A 12,544-nucleotide genomic window follows, 5' to 3' on the forward strand; every position below is an offset into this window, starting at 1 on the left:
CCAGAGGTGAGATTTGAACTCAGGTCTGTCTGACTCCAGCCCTTGAACGATTTCATTGCTTGATAGATGGCTGGAGTTCATAATGCATATCTAAAAAGAAAATCCTTTTTCTTTTTTAATAAATATTTTAGGCTTATAGAAGTCCAACGTCAAATGAACAGGACCTCTTCTAGCCAGTAAGGACACACTGCGGTTTGTCTGCATGAAGCCACCCCTATGGCCTGTGCTACTCTGTCCCTCCTTGGCTTGTGTATATATTCCTGCCTCCCAGCAGACTGTGAGCTTGCACCTTTAGGGTTTGAGCCTTGTTCCATTGATCTCTGTCCCTCTGTCCCGATTTAGTATAGTGTCCCAAACACAGTAGGTGCTCATGAAATACATGTTGAGCCCAGTAGGGCCATGTAGGCACTCTATTCTGACAAATCAAAATGATTCCCACGGGCTACGAAGAGAGGTGGGGAAGTCTCGTGCACAATCTTTTGTTTGTTTGTTTAAAAATTTTTAACATTTATTTATCTTTGAGAGACAGAGTGTGAGTGGGGGAGGAGCAGAGAGAGAGGGAGACACAGAATCCGAAGCGGGCTCCAGGCTCCGAGCTGTCAGCACAGAGCCTGACGTGGGGTCAAACTCATGAATCGTGAGAGATCATGACCTGAACCGAAGTCGGACACTCAACCGACTGAGCCACCCGGGTGCCCCAGCATACACAGTCTTAATATGATGGACCTTCCAAGACTAATCCTGAAATGGACACGCTGTTGGGTAGGTCCAATGAAGCACACTAGATGCCTGTGACCAGGCCACCCCACACCATAAGGTCTTCTACAAGCACCAAGTCCCCCGTCACACCTGCGGTGCTATTTCCCTAGTTTTGGCTGGAACCATTAATCCTAACACAAGAGTTGCGAGTGTCTGGGCACCTGTTATCGATGGAACACATTCTACCAGATGGGGACCGATAGTTCACTGACTTCAGCTCACCCCTGCCCCTCTCCTTCAGTTTCTGTTTCCTGTCACTTTCTCTTTATCCTTTCTCGCCTTTATTTCCTCATTAGTTATCTTGTTTTCCTCCCTGACTACTTCTTTCCCCTCTCTCTTATGGTTTCCCCTCATGGCAGCCAGACAAACCAACCTTACTTGAGGACTCATTTGCCTGTAATATCTATAACAGTGATCTTAATTGGGTACTTTCCTAAACACCTTCAAAACAAGGTCCATAAGTTTCCATCATAATATTTCCTAATGACAGTCCGTTTCTATTTAATTAGCCAAGCAATATCTGAATGCAGTTTCTTTGTTTTAAAAAAGGTTTTAATTATAGATAATCGCCATTATCATGCTCAAATCTCCCCAATTTTTCTTTTTTACATTTATGGGTGTATAAATATACTCTTATAGAATATACCGCTTTGTGTGTGAGCATGCATGTGAGTTTAACACACCTGGGGAACACCGCTATGTGGAATGTCCTGTAACTTGTTTCTCGTCCCAACAAAACCCCCTACAGAATTGTTTACATCAACAAAAATAGCTACGCTTTATTCTTTTTTAATTACTTCAGAGTGTTCTATGCTATCAATAAACCACAGCGCATTTATGCATTAACCTGCCGGTGGATAGCTAGACCCCTTCTAATATTTTCACTATTCTTTTACAAGCATTTGGCAATGAACACCCTGGTCCATACCTCCCAGTGCACAGGTGCAAGCTTTCTCTACGGGAGATACTCAGAGAGGGCATTGCTGAATCAGAGGACAGGCCCATTGTAATGATATAGATACTGCCCAATTGCACTCCAAATATATATTTTCCCCTTCTTAATTTCCTTTATGATTACCTGGATGCACCAAAGTTTGTTTATCCGTTCACCTGGTGAAGGACAGGTGAATTGTTTCCCCTCTTTACTTTTTCCTTCTTTTCATATCCTCTTTCCTTTTGTTCCTCCTCCCAATACACTGCCTTTTGCAGAAGAGGTGCAATGACACCTCCAGCAAGGAAGCGTAACATGCAGTTCCGGGCACTGGTTGGCAGAAGTCAGGTGCTACCGGCAGGTGAAAGCTGATTGCACCGCTGTCTTCCTAGCCTGGTAGTGGGAACATTTCCACCACGGAAATCGGAAAAGACTAATAATCAGGGGGCTTTCATAGGGGAGTAGGGATTTGCGTTGTTAACGGCTGTTAAAACATTGGGAACGGTTGTTAAGCATACACTAGCACACGGGTTCCAAGAGGAAAGTCCACCACGACAGAACTAGAGGGAAAGCCCAACGTCATTCAAAAGGTCCTAACTTTGTGACACGTGGTATATAGGGGAACGATGAGGGTCTGATGGTCAGAATCGGGTGCCTTGCATCTTGAACCAGGAAAAAAAGACTGTAACTTTCTAGAGATAAAGGAAGGTTCCAGAAATTTCAGCGTACCTGGAATCTTTCAAGGCAGTAAGGATGCCATGTGTGACAAAGATCTTGGAGATCATTGTGAGGACAGCTCATGCCACCTCCCGCTTCTCACTTACCCCCCAGTTCCCTTGTTTGACATATTTGAAAAGGAGGTCACCAACTCCTGCTTAAGGAACTGTCATAGAAACAGAGGGTAGAATGATGGTTGTCAGGGGCTTGCCATGGGGGAAACAGGAAAACGTTGGCCAAAGGGTATAAAGTTTCACTTACGTAGGATGAATCAGTTCTGTAGAACTAATGTGCAGCCCAGCGACTTTAATTGCCAATGATGTGTTGTATGCTTGAAATTTGTTAAAAGAGTAAACATTAATTGTTCTTCCCCCCCAAAATGGTAATTAATGAGGTGATAGATGTGCTAACTAGCTTGATTGTGAAATCATCTCCTAATATGCATGTATATTGGAAACATCAGGTTGTACACTTTGCATGTACACGATTTTGAGTTGTCAATTTTATCTCAATGAAGATAGGGGAAAGAACATTCCAGTGGCTGGCAACTCCTAATCTCCTCAGGACCGGCGCTCATCTATAATGAATCAAGCTGCACCCCTGGGTCCTCTGCCCACTGTTCCTCATCCCAGGGCTTGGACAAGGTGGACAGATCTTGTTCTTGGTTCCTCTCCTTCTCTGGGAACTTCTTCTGTATTTGCAGTTCAGGGTTTGTACTGGATGCCATCTCAGGTCCCTTGCAGGACTCCTGACTCCCCTGAATCCCCACGCTGGTCCTCCACGGATGCCCCTCCGCCTCCCAACATCCCTCCCACAGCCCCACGGCACAGAGGGCAACTGGCTGTATTTAGAGCCTAATCTTCCTGAGCGGTGAACCATTCCCCACCCAGTTAGAGGCAGCACTGCCTCCCTGACTGATGGTTTGCTGATTTTGTTTGGCATTTTTTTCCTGGCCTCATACAGAGCTTATTAGGGAACCATTTTCACATTCCATAGATGATATCTGCGACTCTGCTCCAAGAGGGAACTTCAAATGAGGAGATGGATGGGGCACTCCTGGAGAGCTAAGTGAGGCCCTGTATGAACCGAGTAAGTAACACAAACTCATTTACCTTGCATCTTTTTTTTTTTTAATTTAAAGCACTTTCCTGTCAATTGAATTTTTTTATTCTCACAATACCCCAACCTAGGAAACAGATCTAATACTTTATTTCCATTTTATTGATGAGAAAACTGAGGTTCAGACACATACATGGATTTGCTAGGGCCCAGAGCAAATCAACAACACAGCCAAGCCTAGAACGCTGATTTTCTTAAGTGCTCCCCATGTTCTTGGCCAAGGAGAGACACAAAACAACGCAAACATGGGCTGTTTGGGGGAAAATTCAGTGCAAATTCCTGAGAAGTCTGAATCACTTCATATCTGAACACAAACAAACATCTCTAGCATATATAGTAATGGAAACAGGGGTCCCCATTTAAAGTCTTGGGTTGGCAAACTGCCACTCCTTTGCAACTCAGCTCAGCTCTATGGTTGACCATGAGTTTTCTGCCCTGGCCCCTGGCTGTGGGAAGACCTCCTCTGAGAAGCTGCCAGAAATCCACCATACATCCACACCTCCACCGCTCCCCTGACCCACTGCGTCGCGGGTCTCCCTTACCAGTCGTGAGCTCCTAGGAAGAAGGGAGATCGTGTCTTACTCATCAGTGTCTTTCAGCACCTAAAATAGTAGCCAGCATACAACACATGCTTCATACATATGTATCAAACGAAACCAATGGGGGACTCTTCAGAGGGAGCGAATGTCCTATGCTCATCGATTGTGTAGAGAAAGGTGGAAATCAGTTAAACCAGTGTTGGTCACGGAAAGCCCGCAGTACCGAACTGATGAGAATAAATTGTAATGGACCCATCAATTCCATATGCAAGAAAAAGATGCTTGCAAAAATGTTTAAAATATTTGCATGAAATAGTGTCAACAGCACCTTGGAAATTGTGTTTACATCAATTTATTATTTAGCAATTTTCCTTTCAAGGAGAGAGTAAAAGAAAGCTCACTACCTGCCCAAATCAGCACAAATTCTGAATTAGTGGGGTCAGAATTAATGAGGCTTACAAGAGTGTTCATATGCTTTGCCCTAATCATCCTCCTCCTGGGAATCCATCCGAAGGAGATAATTCAAAAGAAGAAAAATGCTATGGGTACAGAGAGGATCATAACAGCCTTGGTTAAAATTTTGAAAGGACGGCAATAAAACAAAATGTCCAACACAAGGAAAATGGTAGATGATCTCGGGAGAGACTTTTGGGGACCCAGGAAAGTATTTGGAAAATTAATGTTAGAGCTATGGATATAGGATGACATACAAAGGAAGAGAGAGGAGGTCGTAGCTTTAGGTAGTGAAAGTGGGAATCTAGTGTCTTTAACGATGTTGAGTTAAGCCCACTTGGGATTTAACAGTAATTACTTAGTGGGCCTAAGCGAACCAGGAATCTCCCAACTCAATGTACGGTCTAATCATTTTCCCCCTCCTTCATCTTTCATCCTTTATTTTACTCACTGAACACCTGCTACGTACGAGGCACTCAATACACACACACAAGACGTGATTCCTGTCCTCAAGGGCAATCTAGTGTGAAGAATCGGCCCCAACCAAGGGTAGCACAATGCAATATCCAGCAACTGCTCTAATAATAGAGCAGGTGAGGGTCACCTGATTCTGTAAGAGCAGGAGCATGTGAAAGGAAGAATCATGGGTCCAGGCCCCGAAGGCTGCCTAGGATTCTTGCAAACGGAGGAGATGCACGAGTAAAATGACACAGTGTGTCCAGTCAAGGACACAGAGGCCAGAGGCCATACTCAGAGCCACACAAGGACACAGAGGCCATACTCTGAGCCACCTGCACAAAGGGGCAGGAAAGGAAGATGACGGAGACAACTGTGGCTTCGGGATGGATGGTGGAGCGACCCTGGGTGCCAAGCCGAGGAATCCAGCCAGCGCAGCGCTGCCCTGGTTCCCAGAGTGTAGAAATGAGACGGGCTACAGCTAGGTCAGGAATTACGCACAATTCTCATTGCTCACTGCCTTTCATGCCTGGCCTGGCAGAGATACTCCTCCTCATATGGGATATTTTATTCTGTTTTTAAGAGCTCTTCATTTGTCATTTGGGACAGAAAGTTGGAGCTGGTTGCAATCTGCAATCAATCAGCCTGCCTTTGCGGAAGACCTACCAGGAACTATGGTTCTTCCTCTGTGGGTCTTTTAGCATTGATGTAAGCATTCAAAAATCACTTACACAGTGTGTATGAGGAGAAAGGGAGGGAAGGAGGCAAGAAAGAGGGGACAGAGAGACAGAGAGGGTGAGCGTGACAGAGAGAGCAAGAGACTAAAATAGAGACGTGAAGGCAGGATAGAATTTTTCATGGGCAAATAGGAATAAATCAGCATTTTGCCAGACAATACGAAGACTGGAAAAGGGGAGATCTTTTTTGAGAAATACTGAAAATCCACTAGTTTATATTATATCTTTGCGCTCTTATTTCTTTCGCTTACGTTTATATAAATCTAGTATCTATACCTAGAGACACAAACTTTAAAAAAACATTTATTTATTTATTTATTTATTTATCTATTTATTTATTTTGAGAGAGACAAGAGACAGAGCGAGCAGGGGAGGGGTAGAGAGAGAGGGGGAGACACAGAATTCCAAGCAGGATCCTCACTGCCAGGGCAGAGCCTGATGTGGGGCTTGAACTCACGAAACTGTGAGATTATGACCTGAGACCAAACCAAGAGTCGGATACTTAACTGACTGAATCTTCCAGGTGCTCCCTCTCTTTTTTTTTTTTTCTTTTTTGTAGCAGAATCGGGTCGTGTGTGTATGTGGAACCTTATTTTTCACTGAATAGTACCATGTTCTGTTTTTGGTTTTTCTTTTTTCCTGTGATAGGTACACATAGATCGTCTCCATTCTTTTTTCAGTGGTTTTGGAGTATTATAAGGATGTAATCCTTACTGCTAGATATTCAGGCTGCTTCCATTTTTAATGTATATTTTTTTTGGCCAGTATAAACAAGGCTGCACTAAAGATCATTGTAAGTGCACCCCTGGACACGTCGTGAATATTTCCTACAGTGAAACTACAGAATCCTAGGGTACAGACATCTTGAATTTTCAAAACTACAGATTTATGCTTCTATCAGTTAAGATCTGAACATGTTGCCTTGTCCACCTTCTCTAAGGGTTGGGACAGTTTCGATGAGGCATTCTGCCACTCCGTCTCCCCCACATCCGCACCCCACCCCTCACCTGGGAATTGCTCTGAGTGAAAGAGGTGTCACCGTTGAGGGCAGCACTAAGCTTCAGAACGGTGCTGGGTGGAAAGCGGTGGACAGCCAAGGTGGGAAGAGCCAGGATACCCGGGTCCAGCCCTGGGCCTGCAGGTGCACAGCGCTGATGTTCTGACCACGTCTCTTCTACAAAGCCTAGCGATTCAGATGTGAGGCTTTCTAGACCCTCCCTGGTTTCCTACCTGGGAGTCTCGGCAGGCGGACTTGGTGACTGAGGGTCTTTTTTGGCTCCGACATCCAGTGATGCCAGGAAAAGAGAAATGGAGGAGAGAAAGAATGGAGGGAAGGAAGGAAGAACATAAAAGAGCAATGGGGAGGAAGAGGAAACACGGGTAACGAAAAAGACAGAAACCGAGGCACCTGGGTGGCTCAGTCGGTTAAGCGTCCGACTCTCGATTTCAGCTCGGGTCATGATCTCACGGTTCATGAGACTGAGTCCAGCGTCGGGCTCTGCGCTGACAACGCAAAGCCTGCTTGGGATTCTCTCTCTCTCTCTCTCTCTGCCCCAGCCTGGCACGCGCACGTGTGCTCACTCGCTCTCTCAACATAAATTGAATAGACATTAAAAACACAGACACCAAAGAAAGGAAACAATAAAGAAGAAGCCCATCTCCACTCATGGTTACAGAAAAGCCTTAAACTTTTTCAATACGCAGCTATACCAGGAGCTACGGCCTTTAGAAGAAAGAGAAAGGGATTTTGGAAGGGGAGCTAGGAACACAAACGTTGTTCTCTTTTTTTCTCAAAAACCCCAAGTTTAATTTTGTCCAGAAATAATATTTTTCATGGTGAGTGAGACCAAGGAGAGAGTGATATCTGGTTACAAGGGGCGAGAGAGGAGCTAGATCCCCTCTCACAGGTACATGCTTCTGCGTGTACCACAGACACAAAAGCACCCTGCCCGCAAGGGCAAGGTGGGTCCTTTTCTCTTCAATGCTGTATTCGTCACAACCGTACAAATCACCGTCCTCACTGACCAACACTTCTTAGATTCCTCTGAACCCTTTTTCAGAAGCGCGTTGCTGCTGGCCTCTGACCCACGATGCAGAGCCCCGGAGACGTACAGAGACCAAGGCGCTAACTGGCCACAGAGAGAGAGGCTGGTCACAGAGTTTGAGACCTAAATCTGGGCCTCGCTGGTCCTGCCGCTCTACCTGAGCCCATTTTCCCTCTTTGGGTCTCCTCTGATGTCTATAATGAATGGGGTGGAAATAAAACAGTGGTCATTAAAGTTCTTGGATGCACCTGCAGCATCAGCAACGTCAGCACCACCCGGAACATGATAGAAATGCACAAGCTCTGGCCCTGTCCCTGACCTGCCGACTCCAGGTCTGTGAGTGGGGCCTGGCGGTCTGTTTAGCAATCCTCCCGGTGATTATAATGTCTGCCAAAGTTCCAGAATCACCGAACCAAAAGATCATGAAAGGACCTGCTGCTTTCATAGGACACGAGCTGAGCCCTAACAGTTAAAAAAAGGGGGGGGGGGGAGCTGTAGAGGTGAGATTATACAACCCTTTCCTCAGCTCAGATCCGCAAGCCCAGGCTGTATGGATACCTGGTCCCATCACACCTCCTGCTTCTTTGTTAGGCCTGTTCCTTCCCACCTTACTACTTCCATTGTAGGCTCTGGACCAGCAGCAACAGAGTTGCCTGGAAAGAGGTAGAAATCCAGAGTCCCAGGTCCCGCTAGGGACCTCCTGAATCCAAATCTACATTTTCAATAAGATCCAGAGCTGATGTGAATACACGGTAATGATGGAGAAATCTGCCACCAAATCTCTTCCTTTTGTCTCCTGCCTTCCCTTTTCTTGCTGCCTCTTCTCGATCATTTTGTACCACTCTTCTTTTGCCTTTAGTTTTACCCTTGGACATGCCCAGGATTAAGAGAGGCCCAGCCCAGACCTAGGCTGACCCTCGGGTTTAACGAATTCATGCTACCCAGTGACTCGAATATCAAATTTTTAAGTTCAGGGCCAGCAGCCATGGATGCTGCACTTCTCTCTTCGCCCTGTGGGAGGCAGTATGGCCCACACGAGAGTCCTGAACTTGGTCCTCTTTGCATTCCAGAGTTCCTTCCAGACCCAGCTAGGGCCCCATCTCTGTGTTTGACAGAAATGTTTAACCTCTGGAGCCTCATTTCTAAAATGGAGACAGTCAGACCTTTTTCTTGGGATGGTCGTGGGGATCAAGCGAGAGCATGGAAATGAATGTAAAAGAGCCAATTCAAGTGCTAGGAATTACAGTGACTATTACCAGAGCAACTCTTTTCCTCGCCCCTTCCTCAGGGCTCTTCCAGAAGCAGATCTCAAACCCTTGCCCCCTCACCACATGCTGCTGAAAGTGGGCACCAATGTCCACACTCCTGAACCTGTTCCCTGGGTTTTTATTAGGAAAGCAAATACTGGATTGCCCCACTCCCTCCTTCTCGATAAACGTGTTTATCCCCCTGTAAATTCCAACATATCAGTAGCTTGTTACAGAGAGAAAAGGTCGCCACCAAGAAATATGTGTCATTCTACTGGAAATTTGGGTTTAATGTGTACAAGGAAGCCTGCACATGGAAATCTCTTTGGAAATGATAAAGTCCTATAATGAAAAATACCACTACAATACGGGGCTCATTTCAGCAGATAAATATTTAATATAGATCAGCCAAGATTAATTGCCTACTGAAACGCGCCCGTCCTCTGGCTGGTGAGGGAAAAAAGAGCATCTTTACGTTAATTTATGACAGAGTTTTTGAAACAGGCAAAGCTTAGCTTGTCCCGGGTTCATTTTGCCTGCCATTGAGAAATGCATCACAGGGTTCCCAAGGCTTTCTGCGCCGCTCTGGGTTCCTGCTGCAGTGTGGAGTGCACGGGCCACTCCTTCGCATACTAATCAAGTTCTTGTAGGCATGAAAAAAAAAAAAAAGAAAGTTCTAGAGAATCACTGAAATCAGGACATGGAACAAACCAGTGGGAAAGACCTCCTTGGTTCTCGTGGGGCTGGGGCTGGGTGTATCTGCACATTCATAACAGAGCAGGGATGACAGCGGGCATCAAAGAAACAAGGGAAGGGCATGCATGTGTCAGGCACGGAGGCATCAGACCCTGAGCACTTACGTATAGTCAACCCTCACCAGCGGAAAAATAAGAATGTGCCCATTTTACAGATATTTCCAACTCCAGAGGCATGCTCCCAAAGCTTAATCTAATGACTTATCTGATTGCTAAAATTTTGCATTTAGCGATTAATACCACTGACAGAACTTCAAGTTCAGGACTCTTGGCCCCAAGACTCTTTATGCCTCCCATTCTTTCATTTGTTCCCCCTATGTACCCTTTCTTTCTCCCTCTCTCTCTTTCTCTCTTTCTCTCTCTTTTTCTTCCTCATCTCCTGACCATTCATCAGCCTTTCTTAAGTCCCCGGTGGATTTCCGATGCCTCAGTAGTGATATGTGGCATCACCAAGGAAGAAACACAGTTCACCAGGGGCCTCAGCAGAATCCTTCTCCTGATTTTCAGTTGCAGTGTACTGCTAACTCATTCTGTTTTTAAGAGAACTGGGATCCGGCTTGTACCAGGAAGGAGAACTAAATGGTTTCAGACAGAATCATTTTTGCTTAAACAAAAAGCAGAACAACCTAGAAGCCGAGTAACAACTACTAACCCTCAACTAGCTGCACCTTCAGAAATCGCAGCTGTCGGGGCGCCTGGGTGGCGCAGTCGGTTAAGCGTCCGACTTCAGCCAGGTCACGATCTCGCGGTCCGTGAGTTCGAGCCCCGCGTCAGGCTCTGGGCTGATGGCTCGGAGCCTGGAGCCTGTTTCCGATTCTGTGTCTCCCTCTCTCTCTGCCCCTCCCCCGTTCATGCTCTGTCTCTCTCTGTCCCAAAAATAAAAATAAAAACGTTGAAAAAAAAAAATTTTAAAAAAAAAAAAAAGAAATCGCAGCTGTCACCCAGAAGACATGAACAGACATTCCTTTAAAGACGACATGTAGATGGCCAAAGACACAGGAAAAGATAGCCAGCATCCAGTCGTCATCGGGGAAACGCAAATCAAAACTATGACGAGATGTCATGTCACACCTGTCAGAAGGGCTAAACTCAATGCCACAAGCAACAACGGGTGTTGGCCAGGATGTGGAGGAAAGGCACTGCTTGGCGGGAATGCAAACCGGTGCCACTACTGTGGAAAACAAGATGGAGGTTCCTCAAAAGATTAAAAATAGAATTACCACATGGTCTGGCAATTCCACTTCTGGACATTTACCCAAAAAGTGTGAAAACACTAATTTGAAGGGATAAAGGCACCCCTATGTTGACTGCAGCATTATTTACAGTAGCCAAAATATGGAAGCAACCCAAGTATCCATCCATAGATTAATGGATAAATATATGGATAAATATATACATACGTGTGTCTATGTATGTGTATATCATACATACATACGTACATACATGCATGCACACGTGGAATATTACTCAGCCATCAAAAAGAATAAAATCTTGCCATTTGCAACATCAGGGATGGATCCCGAAGATATAATGCTAGGTGAAATCAATCAGTGCGAGAAAGATAAATACCATGTGATTTCACTCATATGTAAAATTTAAGAAACAAAACAAATGCACAAAGAGAAGAGACGAACAAAAAACCAGATTCTTAACTACAGAGGACAAACTGATGGTTCCCAGAGGGGTGGGTGAGGGGAATTAAAGAGTACACTTATCGTAATGAGCACAGAGTAATGGATAGAATTGTTGAATCCCTATATTGTACATCTGAAGCTAATATGATACTGTATGTGAGTTATGCTGGAATTAAAATAAGTTTTAAAAATCATAGCTTCTATCACCTTCATCTTCATTAATATGGACATCAGCATAGGAGATGAGACACGATTATTTGCTATCACAGGCAAAATCGCCATCACTGATCTTTGTGATTGTTAACATCACTATCACCGGCAACTTTTCCCACTGTAATCATATATCCTCTGCATAGCTGAGGGCATCTAGAATGCAATTACCACAATCATTTTCAGCAAAGAGTAACAAATGTAATGCATACCTACTATGTACTGGAAATATGAAGAATTAAAGGTATCTTTGCATATATGGAATTTTGATATAGCTGGGTAGACAAGATAATCGACAATCCAAGGCTCTGATTTTACATGCCAACAGAATGCTGTTTGGTATTTTGAAAGGTCAGAGACAGACCTGTAAGAGGGCACACACGAGAGGACCAGGGAAATCACTGGGCAGGAGTTCTAGCCCTGTGTCTGTCATTACTGCATGCGTAATTGTGATTTCTAACCACTCCCAAAAAAGTGCTAAACAGACTTTTTAAACACTTTTCCAGGCCTAAACATCCTTTGAACATTTGAATTGCACTAACATGTGGTTGGCTGCATTTTTTTCCCCCAAATAGTCACATAGACTGGTTGATTTCACCTTGAGGAAATCAAAGGTAAAGAGAAATTTGAGACAGGAGGGGAAAAAAAACCCACCTTGTGGAACTCAATTGATCGATCTCTCCTCTCTAGGGATCTACTCCTGGATTATTCCAAATGCTCAGTTTACAGGGTATGGAGCACTTTAGTTTTAAATAATTCACATGGTGCTTTAAGTTCTCTCTTTTGAGAGTGTTCCATCATGAGAGAGACTTGGTTCCAAGGAACAGTTCTGGAATAACACTCTTAGTATATCATTGCAAGATGAAATTTCCTCACTACCCCTGCTCGGAGCCGGTACACATTTGTTACGTTTATTCATGTAGTCTTCTGGGAGTAGACAAC

General features: G+C 44.8%; 1 protein-coding gene across 1 annotated transcript in view; it reads right to left on the reverse strand.

Annotated features, from left to right (window-relative positions):
- The window catches only part of BRINP1 (BMP/retinoic acid inducible neural specific 1), a 173,879-nt gene that overhangs the window by 87,468 nt on the left and 73,867 nt on the right, over positions 1 to 12,544 (reverse strand). The gene's annotated exons all lie outside the window — the stretch shown is intronic.

The sequence above is a fragment of the Panthera onca genome, chromosome D4 (assembly GCF_046562875.1).
Source record: "Panthera onca isolate mPanOnc1 chromosome D4, mPanOnc1 haplotype 2, whole genome shotgun sequence".
NCBI classification, from domain to species: domain Eukaryota; kingdom Metazoa; phylum Chordata; class Mammalia; order Carnivora; family Felidae; genus Panthera; species Panthera onca.